Genomic DNA, 17121 nt, shown 5'->3' with positions numbered 1-17121 from the left:
TGGCAGCCCCTTTAGCAGATCCCTCCCTGTGTGAATAAGCACCTGGGCCAGCCAGCCTAGCTCAGCCATGCTCTGAGACAATGACTGCCATATCTCAACCAATTCTGGCCTCAAGCTGTACTCTGACAGTAGAGGGGATCCTGAGGTGAAGCTGATCTGACTTTTTCCTGTCCAGCTGTGGGACCTATGGCAAGTTGTCCTGCTTTTTGACCCTTAGTTTCCTTTTCTATAATGTGAGGTTAATGACACTGCCTCATCCAGCTTGTAAGGGTATAAAGAGCAGCAAAAGAGATGTTTAAGTGCTTTGTAAGTGTGAAGAGCTGCACGTAACCAGGTGCTGCTATCATCAGGGACATATCACAATGCACATAAGAGCTTCTAGCCCTCAGGTCTGAGTTCTGAAGGGAGAATCTCCATGGTAATATGGAGTCCTGGATTTAATCCTGCTTCCTTGGAGGGGGTCAAGACTCCCTACAGGTCTGTGGCTTTCCACATCATTGGGAAGAAACTTCTGGGAATAAGAGCCAGCTTCCATCCAGATGGAGCAGAAACTCCAGGCTCATCACTCTCCCCTCCTACATGCTTAGCCCCAAAGTTCTGCTGTATTTCTCCACCCCATCCCCCACCCCTCCTGCTCCCCTCCTCTGGTCTCATTGAGTTTCCAGTCTGGCATCCACTGCTTGTAAGAGGACCCCACATCCCTTCCCCTCTGCCCAGCAGAACTTCCTTCACTATATCTACATCTTATGACCCTGCTCACAGCCAGGCCTGTGCTGAGGAATTCAATCTAAGGGTCTCCTAGATGATCTAAGTTTACTCCTCATGGGTTACTTATATAGACAGCCAAAGTCCTAACCAAAGAGAGCACCAGTGGTGGAAATGTCAGGTCCCCTGGCAGCCTGGTGGTCAGGAGGGAGAAGGACATATTCCAAACCCCTCAAATAGCCCACATACGTAGTAATGTAGAATCTTGACAAATACTCCCTTGGTTTCCAACATACAGATATTTTTCTGGATAAGACTCTCTTTCCTGGACCTAGGCTACCAGCTCTTAGAAACACCCTCTCTTTTGGCTTCTCTTAATGGCCACTCCCAGCAACCTTTGAAATTTTATTGAGTCATGTGATTTCCTACCATCTCCTTTTTATTTTTAAAATAAGTTTGATGTCCTTTCAATATTCGTGCCTTTCTGATCTTCTTTCATAATAGTCTTCCTTTTGTATAGCTTTATTTTAAGAGGCTTTAAGCATGGGTGGGACATTGGATTGGATTATCTTGGGTACCACCCAACTCTGAACTCATTGATTCTGTGAAATTTACAACATAGTTAACACTAAACTAGCAGCCACTGTGGATCACTAATGATTAAACCTTCAATTATGTGGATGGTGCCCTTCTGCTTACTAAGAGCAACTTCTTTGCTCAGTGTTAAGATTAGTGAGTTACTCTGACATTGTCTAATTTGAAAATTCAAACTATATTCCCAATGTGCTTTGGAAATCCTATCTTAGTAATGACAATAATAGATAAAACACAATATACCAGGCACTATCCCAAGTACTTTAAATATGTTAACTTGTTTATTTCTCATAATAATATTATGAGATAATTAATATTTTTACTCCTACATTACAGAAGGGAGAACTAAGGCATAGAGATACTAAGTAATTTGCCCAAGATCAGAGTCAGTAAATGATAGAGCTGGGATTCAAACTTAGCAGTCTGGCCTCTTAACTACTACCCATGCTTCCTCATAAAGCTCAGAAAAGATTATTGTGTACCCCCTCATATGTAATTATGCTGTCATATCTCCTCCCAGGATACTATGAGAACCCTCTCCTTTACCCCCTTATCATTATAATGCATGTCTGGGGTTTACCTATTGCACACTGAAAAAAGAATTAGGAAACCTTTGAAAGAGGTGAGTACTAGAAATAAAGATACTGAAGCTATAGTAAGAAATAAGAAGTAAGCGATGTTTGAGTCAAACTTAGAAGTGTTGGAGGGGGGAGTGGAGGAGGAAAGGAGGGTCTTATCAAGGGCTGTGAAATCGTAAGTGGGTACCATACAAAGGAAGATGAATAGGAACACTCGAAATCATAAAGGTGTCATATTCACCAGTAGAATTTTATTTGAAGTCTAACAGGTGTTTTGTGTTGTTTTGTTTGGAACTAGACAATCTGATTTGGAAGAAATTGATTTCTCAAAATGGATCTGGAAGAGCAAAAGGTCCAAGAATAACTGAGAAGCAATTCTGAAAAAGTAGAGCGTGGAACAACTTGCCCTACCAGGTATCAAGATTTATTATCAAAATATTTCGTAATGAGGACAACAGAGTTTGGGCAAAAGGATAAACCAATGGAACAGAACAGAAAGCCTAGCCACTGGCCCACCCATGTTTGGAAACAATACCAGTTACAGATGGTGTTACAAATCCATGTGGAAAGGGTGGTCTATTTAATAAATGAATCCTAGGAACAACTTTTGTCCATATGGAAAATACAAAATTAGATTTCTCCCTTAAATCAACCCTATATAGATTAAAGAACTAAAAACAAAAGGAAAAATTTTAAAGCATAAGATGAAAACGTAGAAAAATTCTTTATGACCTTAAGATAAGGAGCAATTTCTCTTTAAAAAAAAAATAGAAAACATGAAAATTTGATAATTTTGACTACATTAAAATTAACTTCTGCATAACAAAAGGCCACTATAACAAAGTGAAAAACAAGCCATAGCTTGGGAGAAGGTACTTGCAATGAGTGTAATGTATAAAGAAACCTCTCAAATTAATTGGAAAAAGATATATAGCATTGGAAAGAAATGGGAAAAGAATATAAACTATTGATCTGTAGAAGAGGAACCCCAGAAGGTCAATAGAAATACAAAAAGATTCTTGCTTCCACTATTAAGCAAAGAAATACAAATCAAAACATTGATAAAATACCATTTACACCTACCAGATCAGCAAAAATTTATGTCGGCCAACTCCAAGTGTTGGCAGAGCTGTTAAATCACAGAAACTCATTCCCTGCTAGTGGGATTGTAAATTGGTACAAGTACTTTGGAAAGTTGTAGGTGGTCATGTCCAGAAATTCTTCTCCTGGGCATCTAGTCCTGTATGTGAGCACAAAGAGACATGTATTAAAATGCTTGCTGTAGCATGGAGATCAATAAGAGAATGGATAAGTAAATCATATTACAGTTATGCAATGCAATATAGTCTAGCATGTGTCAGCATAGATAAAAATCTCACAATTGGAATGCGAATCTCACATTTCTAAGGGAGAAATTAACACTGCAGAAAATTATGATATTGTATATATACACATACATAGTTTAAAAGCTGGCAGGGCATAATAATACTTTATAATGTTTTTGGATACATAAAAATGCAATAAAAATAGTAAAAAACGTAAAAACACACATGAGGATGATTAACACTGAATTCAAAACAGTGCTTAGGGGCACCTGGGTGGCTCAGTCAGTTGAGCATCTTAGTCTCGATTTCAGCTCAGGTCATGATTGTATGGTCTTGAGATGGAGCCCCGCGTCGGGATTGTCTCTCTCCCTCTCTGTCCCTCCCCCGCTGGCACAAGCTCTCTCTCACTCTCTCTCAAAATAAATAAGTAAACTTAAAAAATAAAACAGTGCTTAGCTCTGGGAAATGAGGGAGGAGACGGGCTGGGGACGAATCCAGAGGGGAACTCCATTGTATCTCTAATATTTGCTGTCTTTGAAGTAGAAAGACTGGAAGCAAATAAGGCAATATGCTCTGCCCACTGAATATCTCCGGCTCTCTGCCTTCCTTGCAATGGTAGGATTGCATGTCCCGTCCCCTCTGAGGTTAGGCATGGCCTGGAGACTTACTTTGGCCAATCAGCTGGAGTGGATGTGACTTATGTTTCTGGCCTCAGGGGCCAGTGCATGAAAGTTTTGGCCAACATAGCAGCACGGAGTCAAAGCTTCTCTCTTCCCCAGTCCTTGAGAGGACATGATATCCTCAGGCAACCCATGGAGGACAGGTGGATGAGTAAGAAATGAACCTTTATTGCTCTCAGCTACTGAGATTTGGGGATGTTTGTTAGGACAGCATAACCATGTCTGTCCTGATACAGCTGGGAAGTTTATCCACAGGGGTTCACTGTATTGGTCTCTGATTTTATCTACATGTTGAAAAATTACGAATAAAAATTTTATAGTTCTTAAATTAGGCTGGATTAATCATAGTTCTCAGGCCATAGCTCACTATCTTTACAGGTCTGTGCAAGGCCCCTCTCTTATTGTCTTAATAAGTGCCTCAGACTCTGGCTGGAAGCAATGTGAACCTACAGGAGATGTTGATAAAGGGGACGAGTGATGCGCTCGCCCTCCCAGCCTGAGCCCAGGTTCCCTCCAGTGCTGTGTGCTAGCCTGCAGCATCTCTCAGCAGCTAGTAGGAACCAGAAACCCAGTTGGAAAATCTTAGCTCTTCTCCAGAGAAGTATAAACAAGAATGGTGATGAATGCAGTGGCCCCCAACTGGTGCTGACTCTTTGTGTGGCTTTTGGAAAAATTGTTTTGCTCTTGATTCCCAACTCTCTGATGTGTCTGAAGGGAGTAGACTTGCCCCCAGGCAGTCCCCTTTCCTGCCCCTTGGAGCCAACACCTGGCCTGCATCCCCACCAACCAGCCACTGTGTCCTCAGATACAGGTCTCCTCGGCAAGATATGCTAGGAAAATTTTCTCACCCACATCTTGGCTTTCAGGTTCCTTTCGAGAGCTGCCTGCAAAACCCACAGGGAGTGAAAACCCCGGAAAGAGGTAGGGAGGAGGGGGCAGAGTGCCGTGGAGAAGGAAGAGAAACTCAGGCTCCCGGCCAGTTCTGTTCCATACTATGCAGCAAAACACAAGTGGCCTGAAAGTCACCGTGAAATGCAATGCCTTTGAGAAGTTCCGTGGAAAGAATGATATCATGGCCAACCACTCCCTGCACCCCCCCCCCCAACCTTTTTTCCAGTGGGAGTGAGAAATAAATAGACTGACACATTTTCCAGTCAGGGAGCAATTCTGGAGAGCAAGTTTACCTTGGCACAGGCACTCAGGTGGGGCTGTGAGAAACCTTATCTGTGCTTGCCCAGTATATGAGGAGCTCTCATCTCCCTGGAGCCTTGGCCACCGCGCAGGTGACCGCAGAAGGCAGGTGAGCATGGTGAACAGCAGGCTGGCCAGAGCCACAGCACAGTCGGACTGGCCCCGGGAGCGGGCTGTGTTAGGTAAATATTGCCTGTATTTGATTGACGGGCGCATTACTGACTTTGTTGGTTGCCAAGAGAAATGCCATCCAATCCACCGGATTCAACGGTAAAATTGACGTTCCTTAACTCGATGATTCTCAAACTGTAATGTGCATATGGTCACCTGGGGATCTCGTTAAGTTGCAGCTTCTGATTCAGCAGGTTGGGGCAGGGCTGAGGAATCACATTTCTAACAAGCTGCCGGGCCAGTCTACAGACCACACTGAGAGCTAACAAAGTCTTAGGGTGCAGATGACTGTGTGCATTTTACACAGTCGAAATAGTTACTATTTAAGGAGCTCCATCTTGACTCTGTGACAGGTGCTGGACCAGGTGGTTTCTGGCCTCTAGCTCTTGTCCTCTTCGTGCCAGCTCCATGAGGGAGGTGTTATTATCCCCACCCCTCCTTGACAGGCGAGGAAATAGAGGCTAAGAGAGGTTAATTTGTGCTATATACGTGTCATTTCCAAGAGATTTCATTACCTTCCCTCCCTTCCCAGTGATCTGAAATAACCCGAAGACAAAGGATAATAAACACCCTGTAGTCGGGCTGGGTGATTCTGCCCGTGGTGATTTGCCCTCTTGATACCCGAGAATGAGTAATTCCTTTTGTACAGAATTGTGAGGGCCAAGCACAGGAGTGCAGGAACCCTAGAATTAATATCTGGCCTAGCAAGTCCTGGCCTCAGTAGAGACAGCAAGTCAGAAGGGTGGACAAGCCTTGTTTTAAATCCCTCTGGTGCTCATGTGTTCACCCCTACGACATGCCGTTTGAGACTCTTAATACCTGGAGCAGATGCTTTGATGTGTCAGCTTGGAAAGAATGCCTCTTTGCCTCTTAGGACCAGTCAGGATTGCGAGAGGAAAAAAAAAAAACTGCCCCAGCCTGTGGGAACACCATGGTGATGGCAATTATAATTGGACTGACTAACTGACCTGGAGACATTAAATATCTCGAAGCACTGTGATGTGTGCTTACAAAAGCCAGACAGCCTCCAGGTATGAACTTGCATCATGTCCAGATCTTAAGGAGAAAGGCAGCCCTCCTGGCCGGTCCTGGCCAGGCACTATGCATAGCAAAGTGGGGACAATGAGAGACTCCCCTGAAGACAGTCGGAAGACCTGATTTTTGGTGGCCACTCAACAGGTCAGACTCCCCCAGGACGCCACTAGCATTTGAACCTCACCCACGGCAGTTTGGAGATGTGACCATGATTTGCACTGTAGGGTAGGGAAGGCCAAGTTCAGGCCCTCCCAGAGACCAATCACCACTCCATCCTGGGGAGTTGTTACACAGAAGAAAACACTCAGAAAACGCATTGGAGGCCTCCAAAGAAGTCAGATATACTATTGTTTTTTACGTATTACATCATTCTAGAGAGCATTTGAGGGAGTTTACAGATACCACGTAAAATAGAACAAAGTTGAAAACAAAATAAGAGAGAATATGGGGGGAAATAGAGGTAAAAGGGAAAAAGCCTGATGTGGTTAATACCTCCTCAAATACCGTGAGGTCCCGTGTCCTTGGACTAAGGCTTCCTCACATCAGGCTCCAACTCCCTAACCTGTAGAGTGAAAGTGCAAAGAAAAGCACCCACGGCACTGACGACGTGCAAAAAAGCAGCAGGACCTTCAGAGAGGTGCATCCATTCCTGGCGCTGAGGGTCCCCAGGGGGAGAATCGGAAGACACGTCATGAAGTGTGGCCTCGACGCCAGCTCTGTGTTGCTTCGTGAGGATGTTTCCTAGAACACCCCAGTGCAGGCTCATGGACACGACAGTGCCTGGTCCACAAAGAGCAATTATGGAAGAATCCAGAATTGCCCCTGCTGAGCTGGCTTACTTCCACAATAAGAACCTGAAGAGCTGACTTCTAAGGCCCCCTGGGCCCTTCCCCTCTGGAAATCTAAAGTCAGTCTTTTCACCAGGTCTGGTGTCGCCTTCACTCCATGCTTTGGGGAGTGAGCCCCTCGATGTCCCAGCAAACCTGCAGATGGTGGTGGGCAAGTTGAGGGGCACCACAGCCCCATCCCCAGGCTGGGAGCAGTGGTGTCCCCACCATGATCTGCTGGGCACAGAGCAGTCTCCTTTCTGAAAACGAGAACAGGCCAAGGAGCCAGAGGCCCAGACCAAGTGCTGGTCCTAAGCTCACCACTCACTGACTGTCACTGCTGAGGCAAGGCAACTCCTCTCTCTGGGCCTTAGTTCTGTCACCCGCAAATGGAGATGAACTAGCATTTCGTCTGTGCCCTCCCTGAGGACTCCCTGAGCCCACAGGCCTCTGCGATGCATGCATGGCAAACTGAAGTGAGGCCATAAGTGGAGTTGCAAGCTTTGGGATCTGTGGTAGAAATAGAAATGTGCCACCTGGATCCCCAGCTAGAGGAGGGCCCAGGGCCCAGCTGTGGTGAGTGGGGTCAGCAGACGGCCTCCAGCTGTCCGCTCTTTAAGGTTGGCACCAGCCAAAGACAGCCATCTCTCTCAAGGTCATGCCCTTCCCCGGGACAGCCCACACTGTGGACCCAACAAGGCAGAGGAAAGAAGGCACTGGAATTTTGTCTCAATGCTGGGCATTCTGACAGGTAAGTTTTGCTCCAAAGCTCCCCATAGGATTGGCTGAGATTTGTGGAGTCTGCATTTCCGTTAGACTTCCTTCTGGAAGCCTGCTTCTTCCCCTGCCTCTCCTGGGTGTTGGTCCCAAACTCTGTCTCCATATCTGCCTCTGAAGAACCCATCCACAACAGCATCCAAGCACCCACAGCGCCCAGACTGGCCAGACACCAGGCCTTCAGAACAGAAGCTTGGGCTTCTATGGACCCAAGAGTGAAAGAGAGAACTGGTATGGAATGTGTGTTAACATGTGCAGCCATTGCTACAGCTCAGGGGTGGTCATCTCCTGGGAACCCCACCCACCTGAAAGGCTGGACCCCCTTCTCCCCAGACCAGCCCCTTCTGCACTTGGCTTTTTCAGCAGGTGCCGCCAGCTTTGCAATGGCTCAGCCTCAAGAATCCCGTCTTCTCCAATTCTCTTTCTCTTCTGCTCCCACATCCAAACAAGTACTGAAACCTCCACCTTTTGCACTGCCTCTGCCATCACCTGCCCCTCCCGCGAGTGCCAGCTCCCCCTGGGGCCATTGCAGTAGCCTCCTGCAGAACCCCCTCTCGAGCTCACCCCTCCTTTCTGTCCGATGGCTAGCAGCCCACCCCTTGTGGGCTCCTATCACTGCGAGGCCTCCCCTGCTCCCCAGCGTGGCTCTGTAGGAGGAAGAGAGTGTTGGGTGTGTTGAAATCACACCAGTCCCTCACACCTGTTTCCCCCGAAGTCACTGGGAAGTGTTTGTTGCTGTTTGTCACAAATACCCACACACAAACAAAGGTGGTAAAACAATGTGAGGTGGATGAGACGTCTCTGTTTCTATCTGGATTCAGGTCAGTGTGATTTCCCTACCTCGGACCCAGAAGACGGCACTTGTCAGCTTCTGAGGTGTCGCTGGCACATAAGTGCGTGTGCTTGCGTGGACGTGTGGAGCCCCAATGACAAAAGGAGAGCCGGGTGATTCGTTGGCACTGGATACCAGGGTATTGAGAAATACTCTAATACAAATGGCTTTAAAATGGCCACATCGTCGTGTGTAGACGGGCAGGCTGTGCGTGTGGGAGACCGTATACCTGCCGGTGAGGGCTAGTATAACCTCCCTGGACTGCCACAGTGGCTCACGAGCCAGGATGCTTCTAGCCAGGGTGACGGCAAGTACGAGAGCCAGGGCAAATGCTCCAAGAAAGTGCTGGAAAGAGGGAGAGATGGGATATCAACCATTAGACTTAGCGTCCTTCTCTTCTAAGAGAACTGGCTTGGCGTCACTTTCCCAGAAACCCAGAGAGGGCTGCTGCCCTTGTTTTCCTGTTAACAAGCAATACAATGAAGTAATTAATGTGAGTTTCACTTTCCCTTCTCTATACTCTTCCTCTTCGAGCAGATCCAATGGAGGATGATTTAATATCGCACCTTTCTGCTGAGGAAGCTGAGAACTTGCCACTAGTATGTCCTTACTGCGCAGTGAGCTGAGGGCAGGAAACGTCAGGCCCATTTTACGGAGAGTAGACTGAGGCCAAGTGACGAGGCCTGTTCATTCTCTTGTTGAGAATGCCAGACAACATCATAATTTGTAGTGATTATGAGTCTTTGTAGTTTCTTCTTGTTATTTTTTTTTATTAGTGAAAAACATTTTATTGTTGTTCGAAAACATTGTTTGGAAATGTTACCCAATATACAACTGGAAATCAAAGCCATGAATAAGAAATATGTGCGAAATAAAATGCAAGTCACTATTAATCTGCTTGCTATAGAGAACACTTAAAACAAAATACATACACATTATACCACATTAACTCTGATGTTGTAGGACCTATTTCTATCATTAAGATGAGCTTTTTGTAAATTTGAAAACATACTCTGAGGTATAGAGGGAGAACATTCTCCCCCTCTGCCAGGGACGTTGGTATCTATTTTGTTAAATTTTTTAAAATTTTATGTTTTTAATTTACATCTGTATAGTTTCTTCTTTTTAAATTGAGGAATTATTAAGCATTGTGGAAGGTTGGGGTCCTGCAGATGAAAGCAATAAAACGAGAATGACCCCTGTGTAGGGGACCCTCTAGGGGGAAACTGGAAGCAAGGTGAGTCAAGGCTCTCACTGGTGCCTCTCCAAGCACTCTGCAATTCAAAAGAGCAGGTGGCTGCGAGTGAGGAATGCCCCCCCCCCCCCAAACTCCAGAGAGACTCAAGCACACATAATGCCCTCTCTAGCTGTTTTCAATAGTAACATCAGGGGCATTTAAGCACGCATCTAGCTAGAAAACAGTCTTGGGAGAATCTCCTTGCATCTTTCTCATTTGTTTCCCAAGAGAAGGCCTGGATGAAAAGGAATGAGGTAGGGCAGGTGGGGAGTGCAAGGCTGGTTTGCTGCAGCGGTGCAGGCTTCAGAAGTCGGGGTGGAGGGTGCCCAGCTGCCCACCGTCCCCAGTAGCTGACGCGGCTCCTGCCTGAACCCATACTGTACCAGTCCACATGCTCCGGAGGCTAAGAAGCCCTGTGTGGGAGCCTCTGCTGCCCAGAGGGCCTCATTAAGCATGTGAAAAGGCATATGGCCTTTCTCTCTGTCAAGGCTTGTCGTCGGCTTTGCTCAGGCTGCTGCAGGACTGCTCCACTGGTGCACACCTGGGCTGCCTGGCCTGGTTTGGGCCTGGGCAGGTGCACTGGGTGCCTGGGGCCCACTCAGAGGAGTCCCCGTCAGTCCAAAGCTCTGTACCTTCTTGGCAAAAAGGGAGAGGGAGACCCTTTCCCCCCTCGCATTGATCACTGGGTTTAATCCACTAGAGTGCTGTTGCCAGATGACAGCTGGGGGCAAGGATTCCAGTCAGATCCCTCCAGAAGGAAAGCCCCCTGGCTGCACCCACCCCTGCCCTTTGAGTTGTTCACTTCTTGCTCTGTCTTACCCTGGCATGGTTTCCCCGCAGACTTCTGCCATCAACCATCACCAGTCTCTGTGACCACGGAACTCCCTCCTCTCACCCATTTACCCTGCCCGAAATGCCATTGTTCCACTGAGGCCCTGGAAGCATTGTAGGTGTCTCTCTCTCACCATAGTGTGAATTTATGTGTCAGGTCAAGTGTGCTTACCTCGCAGCTGCCTGGATTAGGGATTGGAAAGACAGATACTCAGTAGGAAAGAAAAGCACGTTTTTGGAGCTTGCAAGGCTGTTATGAAGGGAGCATGGGTGTCTGGAGATCAGTGGGCGCTCGGGGCGGGTCAGAGAGAGGTGTGAAATGAGAGGGAGTGGAAAGGGGAAGTCTCAGAAGACACAGTTCACATAAACTCAATTTGACCTACTTAACGCTTCTGCCTGGGCCGCCACCTAACTGGAAAAGAAATGCTGATGTTAACTCATTGTAGAGGTGAGGGACATTTTCCTGCTAGAAATTCTGTGCACAGTCCATTCTGCAGAGTGCAAGGACCTTTACTAGCCAATAGGTTTTCCATTCAGCATGCACATTTGGAGTGGTGGGGGGGCTCCAGTGCTCCTTCCCAAGATAAAGATACTTCTGCTCACTCCTAGCTCCCAGCACACCCCTGGCACTTTTTCACCCCCGGGCCTTTATTTTTGCTGTTCTTGTAGATAGGATTGCCCTTCTCTGGCTTCTACCCATCCTTTGAGGCTGGCTTGATGGCATCCTTTCTCTTTAGCTTTTCCTGATACCATTCATTCATTCATTCATTCATTCAACAAACATGTCTTGAGTACCTACTACGTGCAAGGCACTCTTCTAGGTGATGACGTCGAGCAGTTAACGAAACAGACTCAGTCCTTACCCTTACAGAGCTCATATTCTGGTGGTCAGCACCCCTCTTCCCAAGAGGAAAGGAATCACAGCCCCCACCATGGTCACTTGTCTCTACTGCAGTGGTTATCTTATGGTCTTAGAGGGGGCTGACGTCTGGTCCTCCTAGTCTCCCCAGTGATGGATCCCATGCCAAGCACCAGAGGCAGCCCTCGATTTCTTTATATTATATAAGGAGCTCAAGGGGAACAAATCTGGTAGGATAGGCAGAGGCGAGGGGGCTTATATGCAAACTCATATGCAAAACTTACATGCATGTGTGCCGTTTTTCCTCAGCCTTATGATTGTGTAAGGTATAACTAAAGTAATTTAAGGAATTTGTCTTAAAGCTGTGTCGGCCTGGCAGATACACCGTTATCACGTAGAGCGTGTTTATTTGGGTGGCTTTGAGGGGTGGTGGATTTAGGAGAGCCCAAATTCCCCTAAGCGATTCCTTGGAGCCACCAGCAGCTGGCACACGGTAGGTGCCTAAGGCCTGGTTGAATTGCTGCTGAAAAAGGGCAGGAAAGTGTAACATGGACCCAGCTATCTGATCCCGAGGCTGGGCACTCTGTGGGTGTGAAACACACCTAGGGCTCCAGCGAGCTGGTGTGAGCTCGGGTTACAGCTGGCACAGGAGGTCTGAAGGAGCTCTTCGCTGGTGCATAATTCACTGCTCCTCCACAGAGGGGCCACGGGTGTGAAGCCAGGAGGGACGCCGCTGCCCCTGGAGGAAGCAGGGTGACATCCTGTCTACTTGAAAAGAAAACCGAAAGTCCTGTCCTTCACGAGAAACTATTGTGTTTTCCTAACCCACAGGTATGCCAGAGTTTCTCTGGTCCAGAGTTGTGGGTGACATAGGGGGAGCTGGGGGGAGGGGCAGACAGGGGGGTGTGAAGGGAGTTTGGATGATTCCATGGTCTGTGCTCTTTGTCTAATTCAGGGAAGGTAGCAGCCTGCTGGAGCCCACCCCAAGGATCCCTGTGCTATATGATACATGTCCTGGTGAGAGGTACCTCTTTTCTGGCTGTTAAAGTGCATTCCTGTGTAGATGTGGAAAGAGAGAAAGCACGCTAGAGCCAGAGCTAGGATCGGAATGTGAGCATTTCCTTAATTGGACACGAGTGCCTTGAACTGGCTCCAGTTTTAGTGTTTTCTTTCAAGAGCCTGGACCCTAAAGATTCCATAGAGTTTTCTTTCTCTAAAAATCCCCTTGGTTCAAAGGCCCCTTGATAGAAATAAAGAAAACGCCAGGGCCGAATCTCTTTGATATGTGGGAAGGCAAAAGCTTATGGGCTGGCAGATCCCAGCCTTCTTTTGGGGGGTGGGAGGTGGGGTGAAGGGATTCTGGGTGGAAAGAAGGAGCCCCCCCCCCCCCAAGATAGCACAGTGCAAGAGTACCCACCCACTTTACGTCGAGCCTCAGAGCCCTGATGATAGCATGCAAAGCCCTTTCCCCTGAGCATTTATAGAGCAATTTCTCTTTGCCTTATTAGTGTCCTGAGAGCTAAAAAGATTCCTGTTGCCTGCTTTATTGCTTTAGGAGTCTGGGACTCCTAACAGAGCAGTCATGCAATGTGCCTGAGAACGGACAGCAAAGTGAGTCAAAGGCTAGAGGATTTGGTCTGGTGGGCTTGGGTTGTTTGTGCATGGACTGATTCCCTGACAGCTGAGGTGGGAAGCATGCCCACACACAGGCCTTGCTCACTTGTCATGTGTCCAGAACACAGCTGGACATGTGCTGTGGAGCACCGAAGACTAGAGGAACTCTTGGGGGCGTGAGGGGTGACGTGGGGACACTGGGGCACCCACCAGCCAGAGCTTCACTGCTTGCCTCCATTGTCTGTCCCACCCGGAGCTGGAAGCTTCAGTCAAGGGACTCCAGGGGAAAATGGGGCAGTCCGTGGTTGAACTGAGTGAAAAACCAAAGCAGATGCAATCAACTCTGCTGAACCCCATATTTCCCCCCAAGCACCTTAAAAACAAGCCCTGTATCTGCTCAGTGCTTTCCAGCTTACCAAGTGTTTTCATAACTCTATCTCGTTTCATCCTTACATCAACCCACACACATTCTTGCCTTTCAGATTTCTTATGTACTCAAACGAGTTTCACTGAAAAAATTGGCTAGAAACTCCCCTTCTCCTACTCACTTTTTTTTTTAACCCCACGCCTTTGACATATCTTTAAGAAGCTCCCAGATTCCCAGGGTGGGTGGGAAATGTTTTTATTCCACCAGCCCTACCCCACTGGATGGACTCCAGTAGTCCTGGTCTTTGCCATTGGAACTAACATTGTAATATTCAGTTTGTAGTTTCTCTGTTAAAACAAATCAATGAAGCCACGAGGGCCAGGATGAATGTGGGATTGTGGGGAAAACATAGGCTTTAGAACCAACAAGACCCAGAGTCAAATTCTGGTTCAGCCATTTGCGAGCTGTGTGGCCATGGCCCGCTTAATCTCTCAGAGCCTCTCTTCCTTCATCTGACAAATGGAACAGTGCCTATGTCTTAAAGTCATTGCGAGGCACAAATGTGCATCTGAGTGTATTTAGCTGCTTCATGAAGTCCCTTACGGCTAACCAGGGGCACCACTGCTAGGCAGATTGCATACAATACTGTCTTTTTGCAAGGCAGAGGGGGGATAAAGCATGGAACCATATTGCTAAATGAATTTAGATGGAGACTTTTTAACTTAATGACTAATTGGCTACGTGGCCTGCATACCTGGCACAGTGGTGCCAGAGGGAACTCGAACAATATATAAAGGAATTCTTATTTTAGGCGTGAGAGAGAAGGAGCCGGGAAACTGGATGTATGCGATGTTGGAAAGCAAGGCAGGGCTGATCACACTTGGATTTCTATTGACGCAGAATTGCACTGGGACCCGTGAGTTCCCGGGGACAAAGGTGGAAGATGGAGGGAGTGCAGAGGGATGTTTAGTTCACTGGGCTGCACATAATAGAAGCTCAGTGAATGTCAGTTGTGGGCTGATGTGGCTTGGAGAGTCCAGGTCCTGTGTTTCACTTCTGCTGCTGACTTCTCGGCAGAGGCAGCGCAAGACATAGGGTGGTAGTGGAAAAAGCATTGGCCCAGTGTCTGCAGGCGTGCGTTCAGGTTCCATCTACACCATTCAATAGCCTGGTGACCTTGGACATGGTCTTAGGTGTCTTAGGTGTCTTCTCACCTGTAAAATGAGGAGACTGGACTTGGTGATTTGGAAGGTCTCTTAGCTCTAAGGTTCTGGGGCTCTATGTTAACTTCATTCACTGGTGTTTCTGTTTATTTATTCGAAGGCAGTAGGGACAGAAGGAAGATATCCTATCTCACAGGATATTGGGAAGCATGTTCAAATACCCTGTGTCTTTCCAGAGCTGATCCAGAGCAAAGTAGAGGAGTAGCTGTGTGATCTTTGGCAAGTGCCGTAATTTATTCCAGTCTCCGTTTGCACACTGTAAGCTAGGGACTGTATGTAGTACTGTGGTAATCTTCTTACATTCTTCCGAAAGCCGAGATCATGAAAATGCTTTGAAAAACTGCAAGGCGCTACAAAAAGTATTACGATCGAGAAATGCCATAGTTGTTATGCCGAAGTTTAGCCCCTGCCTCCCATATTTTCATGTGAATGAATGCACCGCTGTGGCTCCAGTGGGGAAACAGAAAGTGTAGATTTGGGGTTCTAACCCAAGGCTTGCTTTCCATTCCAACTTACTGACAAGAGGTAAAGTTAGTTAAAATGGCATAATACAAAGTTTCCTCAAGAGCAGGCATCAGGTAGTTAGTTACCTGAAGGTTCTCCAATGTAGGAAATTTGCAGGAGGCCAGACATCTGCTGGCAGAGGCCTTACTTCCCAACCTCTTCAAAATGAGGCCATTTTGACACTTTAAGGGTGTGTGTGTGTGTGTGTGTGTGTGTGTGTTGCAGGGGTCGGGGGTAGCTTTCTGAGTAAAGAAAACCTCACAAGCAATAATCACAAACATGTAATGTGGCACTGTTGGTATGTAAAAGTGGTGAGTCAGTCTTTCATCCCAGGTCTTGCCAGGGATTGCTTCCGGGGAGAAATGGCAGGGGGCATTGGTTCTGCTCTCCCAGGGCTTACCTCAGGCCTTGTCAAGTTTCAACCTGGAAACCAGCTCTCCAAGCGTTGGCTTCTCCTTTGGCTGCAGAGATGACAACATGTCACACCCAGCCTTCCAGAAACTTCTCCACCTTATGCAAAAGGCACGTACGCCTCCCCCTGCCCCCCCCCCCCAGCTGTTAGCAGTAACCCCATACTGGAGCATCTCCGCTTAGCACCTGTCCATAGAAGCATCGACCTCCATCAGGACACTACCTGGAGAGGAGCAGCATGAAGGTGGTACTGGGCAGCATAAATCAATTTGTGATTTATCTTACCGGGTGGAGTCGGGGTGGGGAGAAGCTCCTGAATTTCTCTGGCTGAAAGGAACAGCTTGTGGGGAGGGGCTTGAAGCTGTGTTTTCATAGGAAGTACACTGTTTATAACTTAGGTTGTATATATATGACTGACTAAAAATAGCAAAGTTATTTTTATTTAATTCTTATCGTTATTTTTATTTGGGCTTCCTCATGGTCCTGCCACTGTTAAACCCTCACCATCAATCCTACCATCCTTTACCTGAGATAAGTGTATGTATTTCCACTTTTAAGCGCATATCTATGGATTTAATACGTCCACTACCTTTCAAGGAGCTGACTTCAAAAGCACATTCAATTTTGCCAAGTTTTTGATAGCTCCCCCTTCCTCTTCTTCATACACACACTTCCTCAAATTCCCTGTACACATATAGATCAGGGTTCTAAAGCCATTTTACAGGAGTTTTTGAAGCAGAGGTGTGAAGCAACGCGCTCCAGCCACAGAGGGGCAGACTCCCATCCTGGCTGTGGGGACAGCGAAGCCTGACCACCTGGACAGACCCCTGGAGTTGTAATTCTTGCGCAGCGTGGGAGGGGTTTGGCTGAAGCTCTTTGTTTCTGCTCTTTGCAGCAGATCTGGGAGCCAAGGATGGTGGGATGGGCTTGCGCAGTGCCCACCTGCACCCCATGCCCCGCGCCACGGTGTGTGTAGGTGTCCAGTGGAAAAACCCTACGACGACACCACATCCTTTCTCACACAAATAAAACCCTCCACGGATCTGCAGGCTGCAAATCAGTCCCTCGCAAGCTAACTCTTCTCCCCAGCTTCGCGTCCCCTCCCACCTTCCCACCGCCTCTTTTTCAGCGGTGCTCTAATCTCCACGCAGCTTGCCAGAGATGGAAGGGACGCGCCTCCCGCGCAGGGATCGAGGTGTCGCGGGAGAGGCCTAGTTTGGGGGCTGAACGCCGGAAGAGGAGTCCCGAGTTCTGGGTTGGGGACGAGGAGAGGGTGCAAAGGAGGTCTCTGGAGCCAGGCATCCAGGGTCGAAGGATGGCGCCCTCCTACCGCGCAGCGAGGCCGCCGAGCGGTCACGTC

At 47.6% G+C, this 17121-nt stretch overlaps 1 long non-coding RNA gene across 2 annotated transcripts; it reads left to right on the top strand.

The window, feature by feature from the left end:
• Positions 1 to 1809: 1809 nt before the first annotated feature.
• On the top strand, positions 1810 to 9664 carry LOC109266386 (uncharacterized). 2 transcript variants are annotated; one of them, XR_002079696.2, is made up of 3 exons: positions 1810 to 1921; positions 2176 to 2291; positions 9253 to 9664. It is a non-coding gene; the product is annotated as an uncharacterized LOC109266386 (long non-coding RNA). The 2 variants fall into 2 exon arrangements; XR_002079695.2 differs by lacking the exon at positions 9253 to 9664 and having other exon boundaries at positions 2176 to 2481.
• Positions 9665 to 17121: the final 7457 nt, after the last annotated feature.

This window comes from Panthera pardus, unplaced genomic scaffold (assembly GCF_024362965.1).
Source record: "Panthera pardus isolate Hobbes unplaced genomic scaffold, ASM2436296v1 HiC_scaffold_26, whole genome shotgun sequence".
Lineage (NCBI taxonomy): Eukaryota > Metazoa > Chordata > Mammalia > Carnivora > Felidae > Panthera > Panthera pardus.
Note: the sequence above shows the minus strand (reverse complement) of the source record. Positions and strands in the feature narration are given on the sequence as shown.